This window comes from Mobula birostris, chromosome 1, assembly GCF_030028105.1.
Source record: "Mobula birostris isolate sMobBir1 chromosome 1, sMobBir1.hap1, whole genome shotgun sequence".
Lineage (NCBI taxonomy): Eukaryota > Metazoa > Chordata > Chondrichthyes > Myliobatiformes > Myliobatidae > Mobula > Mobula birostris.
In genome coordinates this window covers 231,803,427-231,828,451 of record NC_092370.1, presented here as the reverse complement: position 1 = coordinate 231,828,451, position 25,025 = coordinate 231,803,427, and the positions used below count along the sequence as shown (strand labels likewise).

Below are 25,025 nucleotides of genomic sequence, written 5' to 3'. Positions count from 1 at the left end.
GGAATACTACAATGCTATCAAGAAAAGCGAATTGAACTTCCTTTCAAAATATGGTAAGTATCAGGGGTGTAATGGAAGTCGTAGTGGTAGATAGTGATGCAGTGGTGGACTTCACGTTTCTGGCAGATAACCCCACGGCAATGGACCCAGCACCGATCCCTGCAGCACTCCACTAGTCGCAGGCCTCCAGTCAGAGTGGCAACCACGTATTACCACTTTCTGGCTTCTCTCTCAAAGCCAATGGCTAATCCAATTTACTACCTCATTTTGAATGCCAAGCAACTGAACCTGCCTGACCAACCTCCCATGTGGGACTTGTCAAAGGCCTTGCTAAAGTCCATATAGACAATATCCACTGTCTTACCTTTACCAACTTTCCTGCACGACCCACTATGCACAAAGCCATGCTGATTATCCATAATCAGCCCCTGTCTCTTCAAATGCTCAGATAGAATCATGAATACCCTAGAATACCTTCCAATAACTTTCCTACTACGGATGGCAGACACACCGGCCTGTAATTTCCTGGTTTGTTTTTGGAGCCTTTCTTAAACAGCAGAACAACATAAGTATCCTCCAGTCCTCTAATACCTCACCTGGCAGTAAGGATGATTTAAATATCTTTGTTAGGGCCCCTGCAATTTCTGCATTTGCCTCTCACAGGTTCCGGGAAAACATCTTGTCAGCCCTGGGGAATTATCTACCTTAATCTACCTCAAGACAGCAAATACTTCCTCCTCTGTAATCTGTATAGGGTCCATGACCTCACTGCTGTTTTGCCTCACCTCTATAGACTGAATAAAGCTAATCTTTAATTTGATTTTTCTTTCTTTGGATGGCCCAACAAATGGATTTCATTATACCATCCCCATGGAAAACAGGAGAATGATTCCCAGTCCTGAACCAATTCTTAACCCTCAATCAAAATACTGAACCAATTGTTTTGTCATTCTTAGTTCACTGTTTGTGGGAGCTTGCTGAGCAGAAAGTGGATTGAACCTATGAATGTTGTATTTTTTATCTTACAAATGTGACTGTCCTTCAGCAGTGTCTTACTGGCTGTGAAAGATGTACTAAGAATATTAGCCTTTTATTCCAAAGTTGGAGAAATAAATAACCACAATAATCAATAACCAGCCTGATACACAATTCTACATTAATGCTGCCTATCATACTTATGTTAAATATTAACCTTGCAGAACAACTTAATGGCCTATTACTAATCCTGTAATGACATTTTACAAACTATAATATGAAAGTAATTAGTAAAGTAATTGGAAGAAATGTGAAATTAATTTTATCACTTGGTGAATTGTTGTAACCTGGATTGCTGATAGAGCATAGAACATAGAACTGTCCAGCACAGGATAGGCCCTTTGGCCCACAATGAATAGTCCTTGAAATTGAATCTGTAGTTTGTGGGAACAGTTCAGTGATTGGCCAAGTGAAGTTGAGTGAAGTTATTCCTTCTGGATCAGGTGCCTGATAGTTGAGGGGTAATAACTGTTCTTAAACTTGGTGGTGTGAGTCCTGAAGCTCCTGTACCTTCTTCCTGATGGTGGCAGTGGAACGAGAGCATGGTCTGGATGGTGGTGGTTCATGATGATGGATGATGCTTTCCTGTGACTGCGCACTGTGTAGACGTGCTCCATGGTAGGAAGGGCTTTATCTACGATATACTAGGTCGTATCCACTACTTTGTGGAGGATTTTCTGTTCAATGATTCGCTGTTTCCAGACCAGGGCATGATGCAATCAGTGAACAAAGTCTTCACCACACATCCATAGAGGTTTGTCCAAGTTTTAGATGTCATGTCGAATCTTTGCAAAATTCTAAGAAAGTAGCGGCAATGCCGTGCTTCCTTCATAACTGCACTTACGTGCTGGGCTCAAGACAGATCCTCAGGAATTATAACACTGAAGAATTTTAAGTTGCTGAGCCTCTCCACTACTGACCCCTGACTAGGACTGGCTCCACCTGAAGTCAATAATCAACTTCTTGATCTTGCTGACATTGAGTGAGAGGTTGTTGTTGTGGCACCACCGAGCCAGATTTTCAATCTCCCTCTTACGTACTGATTCATCACTACCTTTGATTTGGCGAATAACAGTGTTGTTGGCAAACTTGAATATGGTATTAGAGCTGTGCTTAGCCTCACAGTCATAAGTATAAAGTGAATAGAGCAGGTAGCTAAGCACACAGCCTTGTGGTGCACCTGTGCTATGGAGAGTGTAGAGGAGATATTGTTTCCAATCCGAACAAACTAGGTTCTGTGTGTGGAAATTGAGGATCCAATTGTACAAAGAGATACTGAGGCCTAGGTCGTGAAGCTTATTGTTTAGTTTTGAGGGGATGATAGTATTGAATGCTGAGCTGTAGTCGATAAAGAGAATTCTGATGTATGCATCTTTGGTGTCCAGGTGTTCCAGGATTGACTGAAGAGCTAATGAAATGGCATCTGCTGCAGACCTTCTGTGAAAGTAGGCAAATTGGAGCGGATCCAAGTCGCTCCTCAGGCAGGAGTTGATATGGTTCATCACCACCCTCTCAAAGCACTTCATCACAGTGGATGTGAGTGCTACTGGATGGCAGTCACTAAGGCAGGTTACCACATTTTTTGTAGACACTGGTATAAGTGAAGCTGCTTGAAGCAAAAGGGTATCTATGACTGCTGAAATGAGAGGTTAAAGATATCTGTGAACACTCCAGCCATTGGTCAGCACAGGTCTTTAGAACTCGGCCAGATAACCCATCTGGGCCGAATGCTTTTCATGGGTTCCTGAGAGACTAAAATCACAGGGTCATCAGGGTCTGCAGGAGTTTGTGAAGTTTCCTCCATATTTTGATGGTCAAAGTGAACATGGAAGGCATTGAGATCATTTGGGAGCGAAGCCTTGTTGTTGTCTATGTTGCTTGGTTTTACTTTGTAAGAGGTAATAGCATTGAAACCCTGCCACAGCTGTCAAGCATCCCCCAGTAACTCAGGTTTGGTCTGGAATTGCTACTTTGCACGTGAGATGGCATTTCAGAGATCGTTCCTGGACCTTGTGCATCTTACTTGGTCACCAGATCTGAATGCCACTGAACTGGCTCTCAGCAGATTGTGAGTCTTATGATTCATCCAGAGCTTCTGTCTGGGGAAGATCCTGAATGATTTTGTGGGGCACCCTTGTCGACGCCTGTTTTAGTAAAGTCCATGACAGCCATGCTCTATTCATTCCGATCATCTGATGAGTCTTTGAACACGACCTAGTTCACTGACTCGAAGCAATCCCGTACGCGTTACTCTGCCTCCCACGATCACTTCTTTGTTGTTACCACTCTGGAGCCTTGCTCTTTAGCCTTTGCCTGTATGCAGGTAGGAGGAAAACCAAGTGATCAGATTTCCCGAAAGCAGTCTAGGTATTCTTTACCATAGTATCGTGGAGGTCTAGTGTGGTGAGACCCCTAGTGTTGCAGGATATATGCTGATGATAATTGGGCAGCAATTTCTTCAAACATGCCTGACTGAAGTCCCTGACTATGATTTGAAATGTGTTGGAGTAGGTAGTTTCTTGTTCAGTGATGGCAGAATTTAATATCTCGAATGCTTGGTGAGCGTTTTTTTTGGTGGTATGTAAACCGTGGTCAGGATCTTGGAGGAGAACTCTCTTGGTAAGTAGAATGATCCTCACATAATCATTAGATGTTCCAGTCATGGGAATAAGAGTGCGACAAGAGCAAGACTGCTGCATCCGAGCACCACAGAGAGTTTATCAGGAAACACAAGACCCCCTTTTGCCTCCTGCAAATCATCAGGTCAGTCCACCCTCTGTATCGAGTCCGATCGACCTTGGGTCTGATCATTGAACTCAATATGTTCAGAGTGAGCCAATGCTCCATGAAATACAGAATGCAGCAATTCCTCATTTCCCCCTGATACAGCAACCATACCCTTAGTCCTCAATCTTGTTCTTCAGCAACAGTATCTTTGCTATCAAAAGGCTAGGTTGAGGAACTTTAATAGCTTGGCACTTCCGGCTAGATTTGAATTCTTTCCCCCTCCTTCTCTTCTGGCTACAGTGATGTACCTTTGTCCACTTAAAGGTGCCGTAACTGCATGCTTGAGAGTTAAATCCGTCGAGTCCTTCAGAAGAACATGAAATGGTTAGTTCATTCAGATGATGCAAAAATACTTTGCTTACAGGGAAATTACAGGCTGCAGATTCCAGTAAGTGTAATTGAGAAGAAATATATTTAGAATTTTTGCAAGCATCACTGTGGTTCACCAACTCTACCTTTGTGTCACCAGCAGTTTCTGAGATACTCAAACCACCCTGTCTGGCACCAACAATTAATCCATGGTCAAAATCACTTAGATCACATTTCTTCCCCATTCTGATGGTTGGTCTGAAAAACAACTGAACCTCTAGACCATGTCTGTGTGCTTTAATGCATCCAATTGCTGCTACATGATTGGCTGCTCAGATATTTGCATTAACGAGCAGGCATTCAGGTGTACCAAATAAAATGGTCACTGAATGTAATTATGACTTTTCATGTACACTTTGCTGTTTTCTATAATTGATATTTGATGTGTATTTTTTTCCTTTGTATCCACGAAGGAACCCATATTGTTTTATCAAATGGAATCCGAAAACTTCATTTCATTTCCATTGCTTCTATCCATTATTTCACAATGTTTTCTTTCTAAAAGTAGCCTTGCAAAGCACTGGATGCGTAGCTGCTATCAAAAGCCTTTCAGAAGTGATTGTAGTTCTATCAGATTCACATCAAAGATTGCATGTTCTTGCTATAGAAATGCATTTTCTTAGTGTAAGTTCCAGTGCACCATGCAAAGGAATTTAATTTAAAACCTAAGTACAAGAGGTCGTGCAGATGCTAGAAATCCAGAGTAATACACAGAAAGTGCTGGAGGAAATCTCAGGTCAGGCAACATCTATAGAAAGGGATAAACAGTTAATGTTTTGGGCTGTGACCCTTCGTCAGGACAGGGAATGAAGGAAGAAGAAGCCAAAATGAGAAGGTGGGGGCAGGGGAAGGAGTACGAGCTATACAAGGTGATATGTTAAGCCAGTTGAGAAAGAAGTTAGTTTGGAGGGGGAAGGGGGATGAAGTGAGAAGCTGGGAGGTGTTTATTTAAAACCTCATTTCCAAATGCAATCAGGTCTTTGTGCACAGGAAGAGCACTTCTAAATATTTGTTCAGAGTCCTCCTGAATAATGTGTACATGTACGACAAGCCTGTGTTCTCAAACAGAATACAACAGGCGACCTGCACAGTAAACTTGCTTATTCAAAACCTGCAAATAGTGGGGGTTGAGGGCACTCACACAGAAACAAGCCGGATCTGGTATAAAGATCGTTTCGGCATCAGGTGGCAATGACCATATTTCCTGGTCCATGCTGGAGAACCCAGAGTGTTGAGGTTCTGGCAAGTAGGCTGCCTTTAAATATTTAGCATTGTGCACACTTTCAGCCTTCCCCAGGCTCCTAATTGCATGCTCAGTTATGATCTGTCTGCTCCGAATCAGAATCAGGTTTAATATCATCGGCATATATGTAGTGAAATTTGTTAACTTTGTGGCAGCAATACAATGCAGTACAAATTAATAGAAAAAAACTGTGAATTAAAGTAAATATATATATATATATATAAAAAAATAGTTAAATAAGTAGAGCAAAAATAGAAATTAAAAAAAAGTAGTGAGTTAAGTGTTCCTGGGTTCAATGTCCATTCAGAAATTGGATAGCAGAGGGCAAGGAGCTGATCCTGAATCGCTGAGTGTGCCCCTTCAGGCTTCTGTACCTCCTTCCTGATGGTAGCAATGAGAACCTGGCATGCACTGGGTGGTGGGGGTCCTTAATGATGGACACCAACTTTTCGAGGCATTGCTCCCTGAAGATATCCTGGAAACTACGGAGGCTAGCACCATGAGGAAGCTTACTATTTTACAACTCTCTGCAGCTTACCTCGATCCTGAGCAGTAGTCCCCCCATACCAGATAGTGATGCAGCCAAGTTAGGATGCTCTCCATGGTACCTCTATAGAAATTTGCAGGAGCCTGGCCTGGACATGGGAACTACCCCAGGATCCTGCCCGTCATGGTTCAATGCTCACTGGTCTCAGGAATGGGCTCTGATCATGTTTACTGTACTCACCTACCCCAACACCCTGCCACACCTATCGTGTTTCAATGCCTGCAATCCCAAGGTCCGCAGGCCCAGCATACTTCCAAAAAAAATGGTCCCAGTTTGAGGAGCTTTGGTATATCATCAAATCATTTCTACAGATATACTGTGGAGAGCATTCAGTGAGAGACACTGAAGCAGGTCGATAGTTCACAAACTTTAATGTGAACAGTGTTAAAGGGAAAATAAACAATAAACACTAGGCCAAATAGGTTGTTAACTAAAACTCTCAAATGGGAAACGAAGTCTACACTGCAGCTAAAAAGAAAATCTAAACATTAAACAAAATACCGCTAGTCTTCAGAGTCAGTTGACTCGAAAGTCCAGTTTCTCAGGGAAGGCCGAAAGCAAACAGGCAGCGAAGCGTTGCTGTGTTCTGTCCAAGTCTCGACAAGCACTACGACGACAAGTATGGAGTTAAATATTATCACGATTAAATAATAATTAACTGACACGTGCAAATTCACATGCGTAATTGCCGTATCTACTGCGCTGCCGAATCCGTGGTTGTGACACTATTCAGTATGGAGGCACCATTGCACGCGAATGAAAAACACTGCAGAGGACTGCAAACTCAGCCAGTTTCATCATGGGCATCAGCCTCCCCAGCATTGAGAAAATCTTCAAATGCTGATGCCTCAAAACAATGGTATGCATCTTTAAGGACCCTCATCACCCAAGACATCCCCTCTCCTCATCATCAGAGAGGAGCTACAGGAGTCTGAAGACACACAATCAATGTTTCAGGAAAAGCTACTTCCTCTCTGCAATCAGATTTCTGAATGTCCATGAACCCATGAACACTCCTTCAATATTTTACTCTCGTTTTGCACACTTACTTATTATCTATACATTTCTTATTGTAATTTACAATATTGTACATGGCATTGTACTGCTGCCGCAAAATAAATTTCACAACATACGTCAGTGATAATAAACCTCATTCTAATTTTGATCCAACATGTCAACCCTTATTTTTCTGTAAAACAACCACATACCTACCAAAACTCATGGTTTTCTACACTGAAACCACCTTTTTGTTTTATCCAGCTTGACACTCACCCCCTATTTGATCTCAGCCTTATCTCTTTGAGAAGTAATATTCTTAAAATCCGTGTAGATATCGGTACATGGTAGCATAAGGGTAAGCATAACAACATTGGTCAGGGTTCAGAGTTCAACTCAGGCTCTGCCTATAACGAGTGTATGTTCTCTCTGTGAGCATGTAGGTTTCCTCCAGGTTCTCTGTTTCCTCCCACAGTCCAAAAGCATACTTGTAGTAAGTTAATTTGCCATTGTGAATTATCCTGTGATTGGGCTAGGGTTAGATAGATGTGTTACTTGGCGGTGTGATTCATTGGGATGGAATGGCCTGTTCTGTGCTCTCTCTAAATAAATAAATATATAAATAACCTCCACTACAATGCTCCCATTAACTCTGCAAATCTATCGAATTTCTGAGTGGTCCAGTGAACACTACCTCACTAATCCTCTTTCACACTATTTATTTATTTATTTATTTATTTATTTAATTTCTTATTGTGCCTTGTAGTAATTTCACTTCCCACTAGTTCTACTCCTCCTTCCCTTTCTCCCCTGGACAACTGAACCCCGGAACAGTGAGCTGCCAGTCCTGCTCCTCCTGCAACCAAGTCTCGCTAATGGCTACAATGCCTAATTCCACATGCTGATCCATGCCCTGAGCTCACCTGCCTCTCGTACAATATTCTTTGCAGTGAAGTATGAGCAGCTCAGAACATTATACCATGAGACTATTAGACATAGGAGCAGAGTTGGACAATGTGTCCCATCGAGTCTGTTCCACCATTTCATCACTAGTCCAACCATGCTGAACCTTCGATGCCTGATTTGTATGTAAGCTTAAGAACGTCTTTCTCCACACCCACTCCACTATCTTTTCTAGTGTTCTGGTTCCCACCCCTCTACAACTCTAGTTTATATGTCATCCCCCCCACCCCCAGTGCAACACTAACAGATCTTCCCGCTAGGATATTAGGCCCCTCCATTTTAGGCACATACTGTTCCTTCTGTATAGGTTCAACCTTTCCTGGAAGAGAGCCCAGTAATGCAGAAATCTGAAGCCCTTCCTTCTGCACCATTTCCATAGCCATGTGTTAAATTGTACAGTCTTCCTATTTCTGGCCTCATAGCACGTGACACAGGGTGCAATCCTGAGATCACCACCGTGAAAGTCATGTCCTTTAACTTAGCATCGAACTCACTGACCTTGTCACCCATCATAACCCGTGTCATTGATACCATCATGGACCATGGCCTCTGGCTGCTCACTTCCCCACTTAAAAACGCTGTGGACTCAATCCTGGCACCTGGGAGGCAACAAACCATCCGAGAATCTCATCCTCATCCACAAATCCCCATTTCTGTTCCCTGAGCAATGAATTCCCTATCACTACAGCTCCTCTCTTCCCCACCCCTTTCCCTCTGAGCCAGAATCAGAGCCAGAGGCCTGCTGACAACTGCTTCTCCCTGGTGGGTTGTCCCTCCCCACAGTACCCAAAGCAGTTTACTTATTATCTAGGGGATCAGCCACCGGGGTACTCTGCACTAGCTCCCTATTCCCCTTCCCTCTCCTGACAGTCACTCAGGTACCTGCCTCCTGCAACGTAGGGGCGACTACCTCCCTGTAGCTCCTATCTATCACCTCCTTGTTCTCACCTTTGAGCTGAAGATCATCAAGCTGAGCTCAGGTTCTTTACTCAGACTCTAAGGAGCTGCAGCTCGCTGAACCTTGTTCTGATGTAGCTATCAGGGAGACGGGAGGTCTCCCAAAATTCCCACATCCCAGTGTCCGCTCCCCGGACAATAAATTGGACTACATCCGACTCCAACAAAATACTCGGCGGGAGCAAAGAAAGCGACGGAATCCCGGACACCACTGATGTAGCAATTTCTCTCCCAAGCCATCAGACTCAATGCCCAGAACCTGGACTGACACCAACCTACTGCCCTCTGCTGTGCCTATTGTCTTGTTTATTATTTATTGTAATGTCTGCACTGTTTTGTGTACTTTGTTCAGTCCTGGGTAGGTCTGTAGTCTAGTGTAGTTTTTGTGTTGTTTTACATAGCTCAGTGTAGTTTTTGTATTGTGTCATGTAGCACCATGGTTCAGAAAAACACTGTCTTGTTTTTACTGTGTACTGTACCAGCAGTTATGGTTGAAATGACAATAAGAAGTGACTTGACTTGACTTGACAAGGAACATACCACAAACTCTGGATCCATTCTTAGTGCACTAACACAGGGAAAGATAACATGCTAGAAATTTACTTCGAGTCTGCATTTGTGCCTGTTGAGCCAAAGCTGGACCACTCTATCACTGCCAGGCTGCCACAATGGCTGCTCCGCTTACAACTCTTTCTTTTTATTGGCTCAAACAGTGGTCCTCTCCTGACCAGAACTGCAGTTTTCAAATCGCATAATTCATTGTGTTTATTATAGTAACATTTCTTCTGTGTGTTGCACTGTACTGCTGCCGCTAAGCAACAAATTACACAATATATGTTGGTGATAATAAACCCAATTCTGATGCTAATTCATTCGAAATTCAATAAGCAAATCCATATATAGCCTGCTTATTTATTTCAAATATTTTTGTTGTTTTTTTAAATAAAGAGAGCATAGTATAAAGGAGGTTTGTGCAGTTCATAACAAATGTATCAAATGTACAATTTACATCTATGAAAGAGATGCACCCATAGTACAATCATGCTTTGGTTGCCTCCCTGCCCCGACCCAGCCCTCCCAATCCCCATCTCCAAGCCAGCATTGCATTCGGGAAAAGGGTTAAACAGAACCTATGTCCCCACAGAGCTGCATTGGTATAGAGAAGGTGTATTTTCCTAATACATAGACTGTTGTATGTTTACAAGTCTGGGTCCGTAGAAGTTTACCAGGAAATGCTAGAAGTCAGGGATTTATGTGCAGAGGAAAGGAATAAAGGATGGACCTATAGTTTGGCTGGGAACTGAAAATATTCAAGAAAGGGTCCCCACAACTTTTGGAACTGTATGCCCGAGTTGAGAATTGAATACTGGATCTTCTCAAGCTGTAGACTGGACATGATGTCCCTGAGTCACTGAGCATGGGTGGGCGGGGCAGCATCCCTCCACCTGAGCAAGACCGCGCACCTGGCCAAAAGAGGCAAAAGACAGTAAGCGACGTTTGGTCGGACTTAAGTGCATGACCCCCTCTCCGGATGTGCCGAAAAGAGCAATCAAAGGGTTAGGTTCCAAATTATAATTAAATATTTGGGATAGAGTTTGGAAAACACCTTTCCAGTATTTTTCCAACCTAGGGCATTTTCATTACATATGAATAAGGGAAGCCTCACCCCTTTTGCATTTGTCCCAGCAGGCATTAACATCTGGGTAAATGCAAGATAATTTAGTTTTAGACATATGGGTCCTGTGTACGATCTTGAACTGTAACAAGCAGGGCGGGCACATAAAGAGGTTGAGTTAACTAACTTGAGAACTGAATCCCATACATCGTCTGACAGTGAGGAATTTAAATCTTGCTCCCAGGCAGTTTTAATTTTGTCAAGGGGGCTCGCCTCAGGATGGCTAGCTTGTCGCAAGTGGTAGATATTAGACTTTTGCGCAATGGATTCATGCAAAGAAACATATCAACGATGTTTGTGTCGGGTGCCTCAGGGAAGCTTCATATCAAAGAGCTGATAAAATGTCTAATTTGCAAATATCTGAAGAAATGAGAGTTGGATAGGTTAAACTTTGTAGACAGTTGTTTAAGTGATGCAAAGCAGTTGTCTATAACAAGATCTTTAAAGCGCCTGATACCCTTTCTATACCAGTCTTGAAATGTTGAATCATGTATAGAAGGCTGGAGGAGATGATTATATAGAATAGGACTTGAAAGAGAGAAGCCAAGGAGACCACTATGCTTTCTGAACTGAGCCCATACTCTCAGGGTGTGCCTGATAACAGGATTAACAACTGGTTTAGGCGTAAGAAAAGGGAGTGCGAATCCAAGAAGTGCAGAGATGGAGAAATTCTTAATAGAGTTCAGCTCCATTGCCACCCATATTGGGCAGTCAGATTGGTTGTGAAAATGAGACCAAAAGATGACACAGCGTATATTAGCTGCACAGATGACACAGCGTATATAAGTGGAAATTGGGCAAAGCTGTGCCCCCAACACTTAGATTTTTGAAGATGGGCTTTATTAGGTTGGGGACGCTTGCCCTTCCATAAGTAGGACGATATGACTGAGTCTAACGAGTCGAAGAAGGCTTTAGGAATGAAAGTTGGTATGGATTGAAAAAGGTATAAGAATTTAGGAAGGATATTCATTTTGACAACATTAATTCGGCCCATCAGGGACATGGACAGGGGTGACCACTGTGCTAGGCTCTGTTTTGTATGATTTAACAAATTTAATGACATTTTCTCCAAAAAGACACTTATGTTTCCTTGTTACTGTGATGCCGAGGTAAGTAAATTAGTTATTCACTACCTTAAAAAGGAGGTTATGGAACTCTGATGCTTGTGCTTCTCCATTTATTGGAGAAAGTTCGCTCTTGTGTAAATAAAGTTTGTATCCTGAAAACTGGCTAAATTTGTTAAGGAGCGAGAACATGGGGGGTAAGGAGGTGGTCGGGTTTGATATCGAAAGTAAAAGATCGTCAGCATAAAGGGAGACTTTGTACTCAACTCCCTCCCTCCAAATCCCCGTCAGATCCGCACAACTGCGGAACGCAATCGCCAGTGGCTCTGTGGCCAGATTAAAAAGTAAAGGGCTTAAAGACAGCCTTGGCGGGTTTCACGTTTGAGGTTGAAAGGTTGGGATTGCTGAGAGTTGGTTAAACCAGAGGCAGTGGGACGCGAATATAACAGTTTAATCCACGTGATAAAACTTGGTCTAAAATCAAATTTTTCTAAAACAACAAAGAGGTACTTACATTCCACATGGTCGAACGCTTTCTCTGCATCTAAGGAGCTAACACATTCAGGGATCCCAAATGAAGGTGAATATAAAATATTTAATAAACGGCGTATGTTAAAAAAAGGGAGGTGGTTTTTGACAAAACCAGTTTCATCTTCAGAAATAATTGAGGGTAGGATGTTCTCCAGTCTATGGGCCAAAACGTTAGCAAGATTTTGACATCGACATTTAACAGAGAGATTGGCCTGTATGAGGAGCACTCTGTTGGATCTTTGCCTCTCTTTGCTAGAAGAGTGATGCATACCTCAGTAAATGATGCTGGCAGTTCACCTTGTTTAAACAAATCAGATAGAGCCAAGTTTAGTTGGGGTAAGAGCAGTGATGAAAATGATTTAAAGAATTCTACAGGGAACCCGTCGGGTCCTGGAGATTTACCAGTCTGCTGTAACAAGATGGCTGAGGATATCTCCTCTTATCATATTGGTTCATTCAGTCTCATTTTGAGATCAGAAGAAAGTGTGGGGATATTTAAGCTGTTTAAAAAATTCTCGACCAAAATGTTATCATTTGGGGATTCAGAAGTGTGAAGTCGGGAGTAAAATTTCCTGAATGTGTCATTGATTTCAGAGTGATTCAAAGTGATGCTTCTGCTTTCCATTCAAATTTTTGTAATGTGTTGTTTGGCTTTGAGGGCCCTTAATTGGTTGGCTGAAAATTTACCAGATTTGTCACCATGGATATAGAACTGGTTCTTGCTCTTCAAAAGTAGGCTTTCAATTGGGTGAGTGGAAATAAGATCAAATTTAATTTGGAGTTCCACTCGTTTTTTGTACAACTCCAGATTTTTAATTTGAGCATATTGCTGGCCTATTTCTTTAATTTGATTGGCCAGATCTAGTTGTTCTTTATGGGTCTTTCTTTTCATATTCGCAGTGTAGGAAATTATTTGACCCCTGAGGTATGCTTTCAAAGCGTCCCAAACAACCAGGCTTGAGGTTTCAGGTGACATATTGGTATTAAGGAAAAAGATTATCTGGTCCTCTGTAAATTTTACAAAATCATTATCTGACAATAAGGTCGAATTAAAACGCCAATGCTTATTTATTTGGGAAGGCCAGGAAGAATTATAGACAGGACAACCAGAGTGTGGTATGATATCACTATACTCTAATAAACACAAGAATGGACCAATGGAATCAGCTGGTTATCAATTAGAAAGTAGTCAATTCTAGTAAAGGTGTGATGGATGTGTGAGAAGAAAGAATATTCTCTCATATTTGGGTGGAGAAAGTGCCATATATCAGAGATGCCATAGTTGGAGAGGAAGGACTGAATTAATGAGGCAGATTTGCTGAGCATTCTGGGAATAGGAGACGATTGGTCCAGCACTGGAACAGTTGAAGTCTCCACCAAGTATGAGAGAGTATGGACTCAGATCAGGCAGCGCAGAAAAAAAACATTCAAAGTAGTCCACATCATCCGAGTTAGGAGCATATATGTTATCCAACACTACAAATGTATTATATAATTTCCCTGAGACAATGACAGAACAGCCGTTTGTATCTGATATTGTATTGTGGAGCTCAAAGAGAACATTTTGATTTATCAGAATTGAGACCCCCCTGGCTTTAGCCTGAGAAGTGGAGTGGAAGTGCTGACCCGCCCATTGTGACATAAGACAGGAATTGTCAGAACTGCGAATGTGTGTTTCTTGTAGAAATGCAATTGCTGTATTAAACTGTTTGAGATGCTAGAACACCTTCCTTCTTTTAACAGGGTGATTCAGCCCCTTGACATTCCAGCTTACAAAATTTAACGGACTAACCATTCTCCTATAAAAGAGATACAGGTTGGTAGGCATAAGCGGAGTCAAGATTTCGGGTATCAGCTCTGAGGCAAAAATGTAAAACAGAGAAACAGGGCAGAAATAAATCCTGTATAACAAGGACTTCTAAGAGTTCTTAAGTCAGTACCGGCATTGGAGTACCCTCCCCCCACTCCCCCAACCCACAACAAGACAGCTGCCAGAGAGCATAGCAGCAAGCTCTTAAGAACAATGATCATCCAACAGTACAACTTCCTGTCACTCGTAGCATCATCTCCAACTCCGTTATTGATATTTAAAGGAAACAGTAAGCATTCAACACTCCCAAACTGACATTGTGCTTAGTGAGAGTCTCTCACTAAGCCTGCTTTTTGATGAATATGTGTTGCCCCTCCTTAATTAATTGAAACCTGTTAATTTTTCTTTGATTATGGTTTCCATGATTTTACCTATCGCTGATGCTACACTGGCCAGCCGGTTGTTACTGGGAATGTCCTTTCACTCTTTCTTGAACATTTGCCACTTTACAGCCCTTCAGCAGATCCCTCATATGTAGGGGAAAATAGAAGATTGTGGCAAGGCCTTCACCATCTCCCCCATTTTCATTCGGAACATGAGACAGAAGCCTTCTCAACCAGGCTACATCAGAAGTTTCACCAGAATGTTGCCTGGATTGGAAGACATTGGAATTAGAATTGGTAATGGTATTGATATTGGTTTATTGCCACATTATTGAGGTACAGAGAAAGGCTTGTCATGCTTACTGCTTACACAGATCAAATCATTACCCAGTGCATTGAAGCAGAACAAGGTGAAACAATAACAACACAGAATAAAGTATCAACTACAGAGAAATTGCAATAAGATGCAAGATCATAACAAGCGTGATTGTGAGGTCACAAAGCCATCTCACAGCACTAGGGAACTATTTAGTAGTCTTCTAACAGTCAACAGAAGCTATCCTTGAGCCTTCACTGTCCATTTCCATTCAGAAATGTGATGGCAGAGGGGAAGGAGGAGGACGTGTCCTGGGTGATGTTGCTTTTAGGCTTTTATATCTTCTGTCCAATAGGAAGGGGAGAAGATATAGGAGTTAGAGTGGGTGGGTTTTTGATTATGCAGACTGCTTTACTGGGGCAATGAGAAGGCAGAGTCTGTGAAGAGGAGGCTGGTTTCCATGATGTGCTAAGAGGAGGCTGTGTCCGCAACTGTCTGAAGTTTCCTGTGGTATCGTGCAGAGCAGTTACCAAACCAAGCCGTTATGCAGCCAGGTAGAATGGTTTTGATGATGCATCAATAAAAACCGGGAAAGGCGATTGTTACCGGGAGAGATTGAATAGGCTGGGCTCTGTTTCCCTGGAGTACTGGAGACTCAGGAGTGACATTGTGAGCACAAAATGCAATACACAAGACTGGAAGAGGTGCAAATGAGACACTTCTTCACCTAGAAGGACTGTTTAGTTTCTGGAAAGGGATGAGATAAAGAATGGGTCATGCATCTCTGACGTTTTCTTGTGAAACTGCCTCGCGAAGGGAGCTGGAGAAGAAAGAGAGAAGCAGAGAGTCACAGGTAGAATGATCCCCTCACAATGCTGAAAGTGAAGGAAAGAGAAATTCAACATTCAAAGTATGTATAGTATGCCATATACAACCCTAAATCTGGAGAATACATTCGATGTAACTAGATACACAACTACATTACAGGTCACTCGGAAGTGAAGCAGTTGACTAATACCAGCATTTTTCATGCAAGCAAGAGCTAAGAGAATCCTTTGATTCTCCTTTTCATTAAATGGAGCTGCAACTGTTGATAATTGAGTTTCAGAGATCAGAAGGACTTACTCCTCATCAATCACATTACCCGTGGAATTTGGGAGTCTAGCCTTGGGGGAGCATTCGGCAGGGGAAGAGAAAAATGCATACAAACATGCAAAGCTGTGGAGCTAACTCAAGCCAGGCCAGATATGTTGGCTAACCAACAACGAGTTGAACATGCAGAGGAGCTCAAAACCTAACATGGACCAGGAGAGCACTACCCAGGATGCTGAAGTGGTACAGAAGGTGGTATGAGTGACTGAGAAAGAGTTTACCGTGCAATATAAAAGGGTGATTAAAAGGCATATGGTGTGTTGACCTTCATTAATTGTGGGACTGAGTTCAAGAGCTGCAAAATAATGATGCAGCTCTGTAAAAAAAAATGGTTAGACCACACTTGCAGTATTGTGTTCAGTTCTTGTCACCTAATTGTAGGAAGGAATGTGTATCCATTAAAGAGGGTGCAGAGATGATTTATAAAGATGCTGGCTGGAATAGAGAACATGTTTTATGAGAATAGATTGAGTGATCTTTTCTCTTTGGAGAAAAGGAGAATGGGAGGTGATATGATAGTGCTGTATGAGATGATAAAAGGCATTGATCGAGTGGCTAGCCAGAGACTTTGTCCAGGGCAGAAATAGCTAATATGGAGGGACTTAATTTAAGGTGATTGAAGGAAAGTATAGGTGGGGTGTCAAAGGAGGGGTGACTGCTTGGAATGAGCTGTTGGGGCTGATGGTAGAGGCAAATATATTGGGTACATTGCCAGTGATGTTGTGGGGATGGAACTGGACTCTCTGACGGTGGTGTCTGAAAAGAAGATGCTGTCCAAGTTGCATGTCATCTTGGACAATGCCTCCCATCCACTACATAATGTACTGGCTGGGCACAGGAGTACATTCAGCCAGAGACTCATTCCACCAAGATGCAACACAGAGCGTCATAGGAAGTCATTCCTGCCTGTGGCCATCAAACTTTACAACTCCTCCCTTGGAGGGTCAGACACCCTGAGCCAATAGGCTGGTCCTGGACTGATTTCCTGGCATAATTTACATATTACTATTTAATTATTTATGGTTTTATTACTATTTAATTAATTATGGTGCAGCTGTAACGAAAAGCAATTTCCCCCAGGATCAATGAAGTATGACTATGACTGTGACTACTACATTTGAACGACTTAGGCACATAGATGATAGAAAAGTGGAGGGCTATGTGGAAGGAAAGTGTTAGATTGGTTTTTGGTGCAGTTGATCTCCCTCCTGGCACTTATCCTTACAGACGGAACAAGTGCTACACCTGCTTCCTACCATTCAGGACCCCAAACAGTCCTTCCAGGTGAGGCGCCACTTTACCTGTGAATCTGTTGGGGTTATATACTGTGTCTGGTGCCCCTGGTGTGGCCTCCTGTACATCAGTGAGATCCAACGTAGATTGGTAGACCACTTCAACGAGCACCTACCAAAAGCAGGATCTCCCAGTGGCCACCCATTTTAATTCCACTTCCTATTCCCATTCCAATATGTCTATCCATGGCCTCTTCCACTGTCGCAATGAGGCCACACTCAGCTTGGAGGAATAATACCTTGTATTCCGTCTGGGAAGCCTCCAACCTGATGGCATGAACATCAATTTCTCAAACTTCCGGTAATGCCCCCTACCCTCTTCTTCACCATTTTCCATCCCCTTTTCCCTCTCCCATGTTATCTCCTTGCCTATCCATCACCTCCCTCTGGTGCTCCTTCCCCCTTTTCTTTCTTCCGTGGCCTTCTGTCCTCTTCTATCAGACTCCCCCTTCTCCAGCCCTATATCTCCTTCACCAATCAACTTCCCAGCTCTTCACTTCATCCCTACCCCTTTGGATTTTCACCTACCACCTTGTGCTTTTCTCTCCCCTCCCCCCACCTTTTAAAGCCACTCCTCAGCTTTTTTCCCTCCAGTCCTGCCGATCGGTCTCGGCCCGAAACGTCGACTGTACTCTTTGTCCATAGATGCTGCCTGGCCTGCTGAGTTCCTCCAGCATTTTGTATGTGCCGTATGTAGATTGGTGCATGCAATGTGGGCTGGTGAGTCACTTCTGCAGACAGTACACAATGGAGGGGACAGTGAAAGACCATCAATTGTGCAAGATCAGCCCCATAGGCTCAGGTCAGGTTTGGAGCTTCAGCTGAGCCCAGTGACCCTAACACTGAGCTCAATCAACTGAGTGTCGGGATTACCCAGCAGATGTACCTACTCCTTGATCTTGGTGCAAAGACAGTCACCGCCATCATCAGTTTGTGCTGGGTGCCATCATAAAATACTGTGGCTGAAACCAGTGAGTGATGTGCTGTTAATAAAGACCAGAGCTACACTGCAGATAGCTGGGAAATGCATTCTCAACCCGGTGAACACAAAGAATCAGAGAACCAAGAAACATAGAGTAGACTAGACCCGAACACACAGCACTGGAGACGATTTAGTGGTGAGCGATAACTTCAAAACAACACTGCAGAATAACAAGCAACGAGGGGCCAAAAGAACAAGAGAGAACAGCTATTTAACACAACAAAGCAACAAGGTAATGAAGGCTAGGAGAAGCTGATTAAGGCTGTCTGGTTTGTATGAGTGAACAAGGATGAGAGCTGAGTTTAGACAGGCTGCAGGTGAAGAGTTGGAAATGAGTGGCGGGTGACTCCTGTTAGCTGGGTAGAGACTGAGAGGAGTTTTCATGTGCAGACCTGACAGGACGCACCCCCCCCCACCCCCAGCAGCCGGCCCCCGATGGCCCAGGATGATTGAGATGTGCCCAGAGGAACTCCTTGATGAGCAATAGATCCAAGACATGGTTGGATGGCACCCAAGACCTCTCCTCCGGCCACGCTCTTCCCAGTCAACCAGGTTCTGCACTCGCGTCACAAAGGCGTGAATCGATCAACCACTGGACCACGTGTACCGGACCACCTTCCATCTTCCTCAGTTCGGGAGATGCGCACTCAGGTGGGCTGAGTGATACACAAACAACGAGCTTGAGGGAGGACACCTGGAATCCTGTGTGATCCTGAGGGATAATGGCTGTTGGAGACGGTAAATGACTGGGTTGATGCGATGGGTAATCTTAAAGGGACTCATGAACTAGGGCGAGAGGCTGCAGGAGCCGGTGCACAGGGGCAGATCTTGGGTTAATGGCCGGAGGGGTCTGGCTGGGCACCGATGGCAGTTACCTTGGTGGCAGTAGGTGCGGTTGGCAGCTAGGATGGTCCTTTTCCAAACAATCCAGGGCTCTGGTCAACTGCTGGCTCCTTCACGGGGAACAATAGAGGTTGGTAGCCATGAAAAACTGCAAAAGAGTGACATACCCATGGCAGTGGAGGTGTTTAGATTGTGGGACAGCTCAGCCCAGAGCAGATGCTTCCTCCAAGTGGAAGGGTTAGAGGCGGTGAAGCATAGCAGAAACTTCTTTGTTTTCTGATTGGTTCCTTCTGACTCTCCACTCATCTACGGATAGTAACCAGAGGACAAACTCACCGAGGCACAGAGGAGTGAGCAAAAGGCTCACCAGAAGGCATGGGACAAATGGTGGGCCCCGGTCCGACACAACGTCCTGGGGGTAGCTGTGGAGGTGAACTACATGTTGGAAAACCAGGTCCGCTGTCTCAGCGGCTGATGGAAGTTTGGGGAGAGCAATGAAATGGGATGCCTTGGAGAACCGGTCCACCACTGTCATGATCACTGTGGCTCCATCCGATGACGGGAAACCCACGGTGAAACTGATGGCGATATGGGAGCACAGGCATCCAGGGATCAGCAGAGGCTGCAGACCAGGGGAACTGAGCACACTGAGGGCAGGCAACGATGAATTGACATACATCTGCGAACATGGTGAGCCACCGGAACCAGTGTCACAGAAAATCCAGGGTCCGTTGTGCGTCAGAATCAGAGAAGGGTGAAGGGTGGGGTGGAGTGCCTCAGAGCACATGGCAACCAGCACGTTCATTTGGCTGTCTGATGTGTCAGCCAAAGCAGTCTCATACTGTCAGGCTTGGCTAATCTGGTTCTCAATGTCCTGTGATCAGGGTGAGGTTCGGGGGGTTGCAATGATGGGCTCAGGGGTGATCTCTGTTTCAACTGGGTCGAACTGTCTTGATGGCACCCGTCTTCATGTTCTTGGAGCAGGGTCGGTAGGGTATGGTGAAGACGAACTGCTCAGGGTGGCAGGCACAGTGAGCCTGACGTGGGTCGAGTTAGTGGGTCTGCTGAATGTATATGAGTTTCTTGTGGTCGATCCAGACCAGGAAGGGCTTGATGTTCTCCACCAGTCAAGATCTCCATTCCTCCAAGGCCCACTTAATGGAGAATAGCTCCCTGTCTCCTACTCCATAATGGCGATGTGTAGAGTGAACTTGCCCACGAAGATGGCACGAGGGTGTGTATTCCAGTCCAGTCCTCTCTTGAAGATGATGGCCCTGGCGCCCACGCCAGATGCACTCAACTCTACCACGAAAGGTCGGGAGGGGTTTGGGTGGCGGAGAGTGGGAGCAGTGGTGAAGTGCCTCTTGAGCTCCTCAAACATGTGGTGTGTGAGGTAGGTGACTTGGTGAGGGAGCTGAGAGGGGTGGCGAATTGGCTGTCATTTCTAATGAACCAGAGGTGAAACTGGAATAGCCCAAGAAGCACTGTAGCTGTTTAAGGAGCATGGTCAGGGCCCTTCAACAACAGTGAGGACATTCTCTGAGTCTATGGTTATACTTTGGGGTGAAGGGACATAACCCAGGAAGGAAATGACTGGGTTGTCGAACTGATATTTTTCTAACTTGCAGTACAGTTAGTTTTCGAGAAGGAAACCACCTGAAGGACTGATCGGACACGATAGATGTGGTCTTGAGGGTTAGTGAAGGAGATGAGGATGTCCTCAAGGTAGACAATCACATACCCGTGGGCGATGGGCAGCTTCGCACTGAGTGCACAAGTTGTTTCTCCACTGATCCTCATGCTCTTGCAGGTGCTAAAGAAGCTCTCGCTAACTGCCTGGGTTCTGGAGGGATTCATGATGAGGATCCTGCAGCCTGAAATGGCTCTGGGAATGGAATTGGAGTTCAGGTTGATGGCCTGGGGCAGTGGTTCTCAACCTTTTTCTGCTTATAGCCCACTTGTGACTTTCATTTACCTCTGAGGTCCCCACTCTCCATAGTCTCCGTCAGTTTATATGGTGAACAATACTAATTACTCCAATGTACAGTCAATATTTATGTTTTAACAGGTTAAAGTCATCCATTAGTCTTGCGAGACCATGGATCTGCGCCTGGAAAGCCTTCACTCTCTAGGGCGCAGGCCTGGGCAAGGTTGTATGGAATAACAGGTTATTGGTATTATAATATGTTAAGTATAATGTTACAGGGTGTATATGAAAAAGAAAACTACTTCAAAGCTCTGAATAGGATACTTAATTTGTAATATATATGATACTCTTCCAACAGCTATGAAAAGCACTTAATATTGTCACTTTGGGCTTATTAGGCAGTATTTTTTTTAAAATAATTTAATTTTTTAGGCAATTTTTAGATAAATTAAATTATATATGCAAATTCGATGTGGCAATAAAGAGTGTGTACTCACCAATTAAACTTCCTTTCAAAATATAATAATCAGGGATTTATGGCGGTAGATAGTGATGCTGTGGTAGATATCATCGCCACTCTGCGGTTTAGTCACTTCTGGCAGATGACCCCACTGCCGTACCTGCAGCCTTCATGTCACATTTATAAGTATTATTACACGCACGGGTCGGTGGAAGGCAAACGGAACCAGCCTCCTGCTGCATAGCTGCCGATTGCCCTTGCTGCAGTCAGCTCTGCTCAATCTGAAGTTTGTGATTTGGGGGAAAGGGGCTCAGTGGGCCACCATCCAGGGTGTAAGTGGTCGAGCAGGAGCAGAGATAACGATTGATGTATCACACACCCCCCCCCCCCCACTGTGTTGCTGCCTCATTTGCATCATCTAGCATATTTTCCCATTTATTTCATTCAGGGTTCCAGTTTTCCACTTGTGACCCCTACAAAATCAGACATGGCACCTTGGAGGGGGACACAAGGACAAAGTCGAGAACCACTGAGCTGAAGGGCTGTTCCATAAGACTCTTGTCAATTTGGAGGGCCAGAGTGATGGACGTTCGAGGTCGGTGGGCATCTCCTGGTCAGTGGACAGCTAGTCTATCAAGCGCTCCGAGACGCCGTGATGGTAATGGGTCAACAGTGCTTCTACGTTCCAGATGCATTCCACCACCGCTTCTTTTGAGCAAGCAAACTCTGCTAGGTTAGTCAATGGTTCACTTGTCCTGTCAGGAGATGTCAAGGAAGTTTGATCCAAACGCAGAGCCATGAAGACGGTTTATGTGAACTGCGTTTAATTGTGTTATAAGTTACAAAATGACAAGCCGTGAGTGGCCACAAAACAAGAGAGAACAGATACTTAACACGACAGGGCAACATGGTACCTGAGGGCTAGGAGTGACTGGTTGAGGCTGATTGGGTCATATGAGTTATCAAGGATTGTAGTGAGAGCTTGGTTTAAATAGGCTGCAAGTGATAATTTGGAAATGAGTGACAGTTGACTCCTGTTACCTGGGCTGAGCTCTTCACTCAATCCTGGAACATCTGGACAGCAAAGATGCATAGATCAGGATGCTCTTTATTGACTACAGCTCAACATTCAATATCATCTTTCCTTCAAAACTAATCAATAAGCTTCAAGACCTCCTTGTGCAATAGGATCCTCTATTTTCTCACTTGCTGACCCTTATCGGTTCAGATCAGCAACAACATCTTCTCCACAATCTCCGGAAGCACAGGTGCACCACATGGCTGTGTCTTTAGTCCGCTGTCCTACTCACTTTACACTCATGACTGTGAGGCTAAGCACAGCTCCAATGCCATACTTAAGTTTTGTCACTGGCTAAATCAAAGGTGGTGATGTACAGGAGGGAGATTGAAGTCTGGCTGCGTGGTGCCACAAACGCCACCTCTTACTCATTGTCAGCAAGATCAAGGAGCCGATTAGTAGGAGGAAACCAGAGGTCTATGAGCAAGTCCTCATCAAAGGATCAGAAGTGGAGAGGGTCAGCGACTTTAAATTCCTCTGCATTAACATTTCAGAGGACCTGTCCTGGGCTCACAACCTAAGTGCAATTACAAAGAAGGCACAGCAGCACCACACTTTAAAACTATCCAAGTTATCTCCCTTCACTTCCCTCTTTTCTATTCCCACTATTCTTTTTCTATTTATCTTCTCAGCCCTTCTCTTTTCCTCACCTGCTCATCACCTCATTCTGGTGCCCTTCCTCCATCCCTTTCTCCCATGGTCCACTCTCCTCTCCTATTAAGTTCCTTCTTTTTCAGCCCTTTTCTTCTTCTATCTAACACCTTCCAGCTTCTCACTTCATTCCCCTCCCCCCACCCCCCACCTTCCCCATCACCCTCCTTCCCCTCCCCCTACCTTCTTAGTCTGGCTTCCTCTCCTTCCCTTTCCAGTCCTGATGAAGGGTCTTGGCTCTAAACATTGACTCTTCATAGATGCTGCCTGACTTGCTAAATTAGACCATAAGACCATAAGAGATAGGAGCTATTTGGCCCATCGATCCTTTCCACACTTTGTCTGCTTTACTGTGGGTTCCCAGCATCTGGAGAATCCCTTGTGTTTATAATTGTCTACAAAGTGCTTCGTATTCTGATGAAGTTGCTGCATTTTTTTATATATAGCCCTCTCTGACTATAAATATACATGTTCGCTAAATGCACAGTTAAACTCAAGGCCCCAGAGGCAAAGTTTGCTGACTTTATATTCTTTTATTTCTTGTCTGCAGGTTCGGTGAGAAATTGGGTCAACTAAATGAAGTGACGGAATGTCATCATCTAGCTTGTGGGGAGAACTAATGTAGTTTTTGACCTTGATGTATTAAACCATGAATTATTCTTCAAGCTACATTTGGTTTCAGTGGTAGTAACAGTAACAGATCTGTACATATCCTCTACCCACTCTAGTTGCTGTTAGATCAAATAAAGTAGACCAGTGTCAGCTTGATCCAGCTGTCAAGAATCAGAGCTCAGATCACTCTATCCTTGTGTCTAACTAAAGACAGAAATCTGTAAATGGAAACCTGGGATGGACGCAGCAATGCCCTGGAATGGAAAAGATTACAGAAAGTGATGGATACAGCCCAATCTATCACAGACAAAGCCCTTCTTTCCAGTGCGTTCATTTACATGGAGTGCTGCCACAAGAAAGTAGCATCTATCGTCAAAGTCCCCCGCCATCCAGTCCATGCCCTCTTCTCACTACTACCATCAGAATCGAGGAACAGGAGCCTCAAGTCCCTCACCACCAGATTCAGGGACAGTTATTACCCTACAAACATCAGGCTCCTGAACCAGTGTGGATAACTTCACTCACCTCGACTCTGAACTGATTCTACTCATGTTCTCAGTATTTTAATTTGTAGTTTCTATTGTCAGTCTTACCTGCTATGTACACTTTCTCATATAATTCTATTGAATTTGATTCTTTTTTCCCGTAAATGCCTGCAAGAAAATAAATCTCAAAATAGTACGAAAATGTTATCATAGATCACTTAAATAATAAATTTATTTTGAACTTTATGAAGTACTAAAAGTAAAGACAAACTATGTTCAGGTCGACCTTCACTAATCCGGCACCACTGGGACCTGAGGAGTGCTGGATTAGTGAAAATGCCGAATTACAGAAGGATCACGTTAAGCATAATCAGTGCCGGATTATCGAAGGAACCGGATTACAGGTAGTCGGATTAGTGAAGGTCCGAAGAGTTTCATGGCTTGGTAGCTGAAAGATACATAAGGAATGGCACCGAGACTTGGGGGAAAACACGCGGGAGGACTGACTGGTGAGAAATGAGTCATGATTAGAGGAGACTGAAGGGAAATATTCACACATCATTACCAGAACCATCTTTGTTCCAAATGTGTAATATTGACCTGGATTCAGAAACACAATGCAAATGATCAAATTTTCCAACAAAACCAAATAGGTGAGGGGAAAAAAGAAAGATAGAAAGGTAGATAAGCTTTATTTCTCACTCACATGGCACAGCACAGCAGTGCATCTACGTTCTTAGCAGTTTACAAAGAATCAGCATGCCATCTAAAACTTTGGCAAACTTTTATGGATAGGAGGTGGAAAGTACATTGACAGGTTGTATCAGGCATGGTATAGCAATACCAGTGCCCTTGAATGGAAATGCC

The 25,025-nt window shown here is 43.9% G+C and overlaps 1 long non-coding RNA gene across 1 annotated transcript; it reads left to right on the top strand.

Annotated features, from left to right (window-relative positions):
• On the top strand, window positions 1–24,411 carry LOC140186330 (uncharacterized). Its single transcript, XR_011882844.1, has 3 exons — window positions 1–53; window positions 21,781–22,065; window positions 23,612–24,411. It is a non-coding gene; the product is annotated as an uncharacterized lncRNA (long non-coding RNA).
• The last annotated feature ends 614 nt before the right edge of the window (window positions 24,412–25,025 follow it).